Here is a 6,531-nt window from a genome sequence, read left to right on the forward strand (position 1 = left end):
ATGTGTCTGAGCTACTGCAAATAATGAGGTTATGAGTCAGGAGAGTGATTCTCCCTGTGGGGGGCTCTGGGGTGCTGCTAATATTCCATTCTCGACCCACGTGCTGGTTATACGATGTGTTCAGTTTATGAACGCTCACTTGCCGGTACTTAAGATTCATGTGCTTTTCTGTTATACTCTGGTACAGTTTTCAAAAACAAAAAAAAACAAAAAAACCTTTGAGGAAGAAATGACATAAAATAATTTTGAATAATAATGAAAACATAACTCCAAGCTCAGGCCATCCAGGAGGCTCTCAGTCCCCCTCCCAGCAGATTCGTCCCGACTGTTCCTCACACACCCAATTCAGCACAGGGGGTGAAGGAGGCTTAGGTTTCAACGTTCCCCAATCTGGCCTCATTTACTCTTCCTTCACACTGACCTCAGCCTCTCAGCCTCTTTATCAATTGCTTCAGGACTTTTTTTTTTTTTTCTTTTCCCCAAACAGATTAAGCCACAGTTGTTCATCTGTTCAACAAAGTCTGCCCGCTGTGCAATCTGTGGCTCTCCAGGGCTGGGGTGTTGAAGAAAACCTGCTGGCTGTGAAACAGAAGGGGAGTTGTTTTATTTCATGCCGGTACTTTTCAGTGTGAGCAAGCTTATTTCTTGTTAAAAAAAAAAAAAAAAAAAAAGAGGCAAAAACTTAATCTCTCGATCCTTTGAATTGAGGAGAAATTTTTAAAAACATACAATTTTCCTCATACAAGGTAGTGGTATTTTTCCTAAGGGGGACACAGATTGCCCCAGAAAGAAGAAAAAAAATGAAGTTCTCTCCAACCCCATTTTCAAATTCGATCCCGGGCATTCCCTTTGAGGGAAGTTGGGTGTTTGCCCAGGAAGTTGTGAGCGGCAGCCAAGATTCACTCACACCTGGGATATATAAACTCCTGCAGAAGCGGGCAGGGGAGAAGCCTGGCATTTATTGGAGGTCCTACTGGGTGCAAGGCACCGTGCTCACCACTTCCACCATTATTACCTACGTGTGACAATAACTAGGAAGTAGACCTGCTCTTTTGCCCACTTTGCAGAAGGAAACTAAACCTCCAAGTGGCTAAGGATCTTCCCCGAGGTCATGCTCCGTACACACCCCCAGGGCGGAAAGCAGCACTTTACTATTGTTGCTTCTGGTTCTCTGCAGGTGTCTGCGTGGTTCTCACTTGGGGCTCAGGCATCTACAGTTAGATGTTGGCCATGGCTGTGGTTACCCAGAGGCTCCGCTGGGCTGGATGTCCCCATATGCTTGCTGAGCGAATGAAAGCTAGAGCCGTCACTCAGTGTCAGAGGTAGCCTCTCTGAGAGGGACTGTCCTGAGAAGCCCGGGCAGAGGCCACACGTCTCCTCTAGCTCTGGCCTTCAGCACTACTTCTGCAGGTTCTTAGCCAGAGTGAATCAGAGGCCAGGCTTAGGTAAGCAAGATGGGGGTGGACCCCATCTCTCTCTCTCTTTTTTTTTTTACATGTTTATTTATTTTTGAGAGAGAGAGAGAGAGTGTGTGCAAGCAGGAGAGGAGCAGAGAGAGAGGGAGACACCGAATCTGAAGCAGGCTCCAGGCTCTGAGCTGTCAGCGCGGAGCCTGAGGCAGGATTCCAACCCACCAATCTTGAGATCACGACCTGAGCCGAAGTCCCACGCTTAACCCACGGAGCCGCCCAGGCGGCCCTGGACTCCATCTCTCAATGGGAGGAGGCGTGAAAAGAATTTGCAGCCATCTTAATCTACCACACCTTGAAAGCAGTGAAGCCAGGATTTGAATCCAGGTCACCTGACTCCTTCCTTTGTAATCCCTACAGGCTTAACCGCGAACCTTCCCAGCTACTGGAAATGGCCATTACTGATTCTGGCGTTTGAAAAGGCAGTTGGTGGCAATATCAACACCACTCGGATACCTCTTACTAAGGATGCCAGCGTTGGCTGCACCAAGCTCTCCTGAGAAGCGCCTCAGTCTCCCCGCTACCCACGGGAAGCCGCCGTCTTTCCTAACGGAAGATGAGTGCCTTCGAAACCATTGAACCCAACGCCTGCAAAGCTTCACAGGTGCCAGGTGTCCCTCCTTCTGAGGTTGCTGATTCTTCTACCGTAAGATGCTGAGCCCTCGTTGAACCTGGACACGCAGGTTAGGAGTTCTCTGGAGGTTCTCTGATAAGTGCTGTTTGGAATCCTGGGCAAAGGTCTGGGCGTTTCGAAAACCACTTTTTACCGTGGTTTCCTTTAGAAGCGAGAGCCCCAGCCACGTTCCCCTGCCACCCAACCTTGGTTACTGTCCCAACCGTGACCTGCCCTCTCCAAACATCCAGCCGCACACTTCTCTTTGGTTCGTCTCTGCTGTTGTGTCCCATGCTCCTCCAGATTCTTCTGCGGCGCTGTCTGGCACTAGGATACCAAGGCGTGATGGGTTTCACTGGGTATAAGAAAAGCCCAGTCGTCCTGGGGCACTGAGGGTCAGTCAAAACAGGTCAGGAGGAAGACATCTATAGAAAATGGAGGCACTGTCCCCAGAGGGGTCTTCTATTCCTTTCACACCACTGCAGTGTTTGTTCATTCCTCAGATCCTCAGGCTCCTCGTCGGCACCCGTGCCATGACAGACACTGTCCCCCGCCCCCCCCGCCCACGGTTCTAAGCACCTCTTTCCGGGCCCCCCACCCTCTCTCCTCTGTGAGGCTCCCAGAGCCCCCTCTGGTGCAGAACCTCCTGCTTCCAGTGTTCATTGAATGAAGAAACCTTGCTGTTAAATTTTAGAAAAAGATTTTAAAGCTGAGGGGAGGAGGCAGCTCAGGGAATCTCAATGCCGCAAATTGGAGAGTTTAAAACCTAATTACTGTCTGGCCTCGGCCTCGAAAAAGGCCTCAATCAATATTTATTGAATGATTAAGCAAACTTTACATTCACACTGTTGGTAAATAAAAGGATTTTCCTAATAAGCAAATCATTAGAAGAGATTGCTGGAAGGAGTTTAACTTAATTAAGAGGATACTTCTCGAATGTTTTGTTCTATCCATTCCAAATAATAGGCTTCTTACAATTTTCAAGTGTGCCTTAGGTATTTGTTAAAGAATGTCTAAGACTTGTCTCCATTAGATAAGATTTCCTATCAGTTTGTGTTGGCGCTTAAAAGTAATAACAGTGAATGTCTTGTAAATGGCCTTTTCTCCCAACTTTCTACCGATTGAAAATGGAAATAACTTCTTTCATCCGCCAAACACCAAAACGTATCCTGGCAAGGTAGATCTTAAGAACACAGCTTAGTGTCTTCGTGGGTCAAATAGAGATAGTAATGGCCATCAGGGAGCGGTCGTTGAGAATTCAATGAGATTGTGACAGGGAAATATTTTGACAAATTTACAAATGCTTTTTAAACTGTGTACTTATTTCCTAGTGTCCCTTGCCCTCCTCCTGATTCTGTCTGTAGTCTTTCCTTATCGCCTTGAAGTCAGCTAGCTTTTATTGCCTCAGGGGAGGAGTGATAAGGCAGAAAAGCCACAAAACTACTTAGGAGTGGTAAGGAGGCCTTTCGAACTGCCAAATTTAACCCTTGAATGATGGAAGCATCAAGTTTGTGGCATAAATATTGAACACAGAAAAACAGAGAACTAGGCATATAAAGATGATCAAGGCTATGGAAGGGAGGAGAGAAGCCAAAGAGAGGCAAAACGTTGGTAGTAGTGTCCCTGAAAAAAAGGCTTACCCCAGGGAGGTGGCTCCAGGCAGCAGAATTTGTCAGGCAGAAGGGCTGAGAGGGGAGGTGGGAGTATCAGGCTCTCTCCAGATGCCGGAAACTGTGGCTTGTTCTTGGTGAAGTAGGAGGTAGTTTTGAGGTAGCAGAGAGAACCATGACTTGGAGGTGTGGAGCGAAGGAGTAACCCAGGCAGGGTCCTGATGGGATGTCAAGTCTGGCAGTTGGGATTGATAAAGTTAATTTGTACACCGGGACCCACAAAACGGAGGCTCACGTCACAAATCTAAACCCAAGTCAGCCTGTGCTTAGGAAAAACATCTGTCAGGGAAACCTAACACACACCGATCACAATCCTCCACCTCAGCTTTAGCGAGGTTACCTTACCCTAGGAAACAAGACCTGTTAGACTTAGAAGGAAACCCTCATCAATCATGCCCTGTTTCCACATTGCCTCTTCTAACGCCCTATAAAACTCGCTCTTGCCCAAACACCCTTGGGAACAGTGCTCTGCTACTTGTGAGGCACTACTCCCTCGTCTGTGGAGGGTTTTCCCTTGAATAAAGGACATTAAACTCAAATTGCTTCAGTTCTGTCACTTGACAGGATGTAATGGCAGATGCCACTATGGATAGATGGACACCAGGACATGGAATCCCAGCCTCTTCCCATCACCTGGAAACTCAGGCAAAACCTGGAATAGAGCAGGAGCCAAAATCAACTGGAATTAAGTTTCTGCCACCCAGAAGAATGGGCATTAAAAAGAGAAGTTAAAGCCATTTAGGGGCTTCTGGGTGGCTCAGTCAGTTAAGCACTCCCCTCTTGACTTCAGCTCAGGTCATGATCTCAAGGTTTGTGGGACTGAGCCCTGCATCAGGCTCTGTGCTGACAGTGTGGAGCCTGCTTGGGATTCTCTCTCTCCTCTCTCCACCCCTCTCCTGCTCGCATGTGTTCTCACATGCTCTCTCTCCCTCTCTCTCAAAATAAATAAACATTAAAAAAAAAAAAGGGATGAAAGCCACTTATAGAAAAAAGTAAATTAGAATACATTACTAATTTTACATATTTCATCCAGATCTTAAGATTTGCCCCATCCTAAGATAATGATATAAGTACCTGATTATACAATATGTGCTCGATAAATGCTAGTTACTATTACTACCTTTGATCCCAAGACAAGATACTGAAGAAAGTCCTATTATACACTTTAAGAAAGGCCTACTACCAGATGTGAGGGCAATCTGGCTGAGACATCTGTCATTCCATTGATCGCCAGGGTTGATTTGATTGATCTGGCTGGCTAAGTGGGTGTCCCCTTCCTCCCTCACCTCTCTGTGTGTTCCCCCCTGAAGCTGCACACTTGGTCAAAGAGGATAACCTTCCCCATAGAGGAGGACCATTCTTAGGTCGAGGGTGTCTGGGTAGTTGCACTCCCCTGCTAGAATCTCCAAACAAGCTCTCAAGGTCCATTTGTAGAAGAACGTATGGTAATCAAGCTTCCAAGACTCCAGACATATCCAAATGAGGTGCTACATGTGACAGTCTGCCTTTCTTTAAAAAAGGAGGAAGGAAGGAAGGAAGGAAGGAAGGAAGGAAGGAAGGAAGGAAGGAAAGAAGGAAGAAAAAGAAGTCCTATTACTTTCCCTTAGAGAACCAAAGAGGGAAAGGGGGGGTCATTTTATTCTTGCTGAGGGACACTCAAGTTAGAACAGTTGTGGGAGGATGAGCCATCAACAACACAGAGAGGACAGCAATGATGAGCTTCTATGACTGGTAGGGCAAATTTCCTCTTTGCTTATTTTTTAAAGATTGAGTTGACTACATATGGTCTTCTAGAGAAACCACTATATAGTCATCAAAATCAGCTTCCTTTAGGGCACACAGTCAGACTACATTTCCCAATTCTCCTGAGAAGGTGGGTGGGATCTTGTGACCAATTCTGGCCAATGGAATGGGGTAGAAGTAGGATGCTGCTTCTTTCTCCCTAAAAGCCTTTCATGTGATCCTCTATAACTGGAGCCAAAAAACCCCAAGGATCTAGGAAACAGTCAGAGCCTGAGTCTCTGAGAAGCCACTAGGAGGAGAGCCATTGAAATAGGGCACTTGGGTTGGACTACTCCTAAGTAAGGAATAAACTTTCCGTGGGTTAAGCCATTGAAACATCATGGCTGTTTGACATAGCAGCCAACTCTAACGCACACTGTATAAATGCTAGAGTAAGGGTATGGAGTTCCTTCCAAATGCTATTATGGCTCCCTACCTCTGAACCCCCACTTTCTACCCTTTTGCTGCATTCAGCCTTTTTAGTAGCCTTCCCAGACATCCAGAAGTGGGTAAGTACAATAGCGGCTTGCTTGCCTCCTAAATGTGCTTTGGGATTTAGGCATTTAGGAGAGTGAACATGAAGTGGTTTCATGGTAAGAACTTAAAAATCCAATAGAATTTTCGTAAACAGAAGGCACGTTCGTAGCCATCTGTTTTATTTTATTTCAACCATTAAAATAAGTGAAGGCTTGGGGGCACAGTTGTGACTTAAGACCATAGGCTGGATAGCACTTGCAGCAAAACCAGCACCCACTTCTTCGGAGCTCCCACCAACGTGCCCATTGACGCCTCTGGACATCCAGTGCAACATTGCATCTACAACTCAAGCTCTAGAGTTGGACCAAACTGGGCCAAAGTTATGGCTCCTCTTCTTACCAGGCAGACCACCCCAGAAATAGTATTTTATACCTCTAAACAGCATGTAACCTTATCTGTGAAGTGGAGATGATGATAATAATAATACTTGGAGCACCTGGGTGGCTCAGTCAGTTAAGCA

At 46.4% G+C, this 6,531-nt stretch overlaps 1 long non-coding RNA gene across 2 annotated transcripts in view; it reads left to right on the top strand.

Moving 5' to 3' along the window:
* The window catches only part of LOC106976237 (uncharacterized), a 30,364-nt gene extending 24,180 nt beyond the window's left edge, over positions 1-6,184 (top strand). For both annotated transcript variants that reach the window (XR_008289357.1, XR_008289355.1), the window contains one exon: positions 488-6,184. This is a non-coding gene — a long non-coding RNA (uncharacterized LOC106976237). The remainder of the gene's footprint in view (positions 1-487) is intronic.
* Positions 6,185-6,531: the final 347 nt, after the last annotated feature.

This window comes from Acinonyx jubatus, chromosome A3 (genome assembly GCF_027475565.1).
Source record: "Acinonyx jubatus isolate Ajub_Pintada_27869175 chromosome A3, VMU_Ajub_asm_v1.0, whole genome shotgun sequence".
In the NCBI taxonomy this organism is placed as follows: Eukaryota; Metazoa; Chordata; class Mammalia; order Carnivora; family Felidae; genus Acinonyx; species Acinonyx jubatus.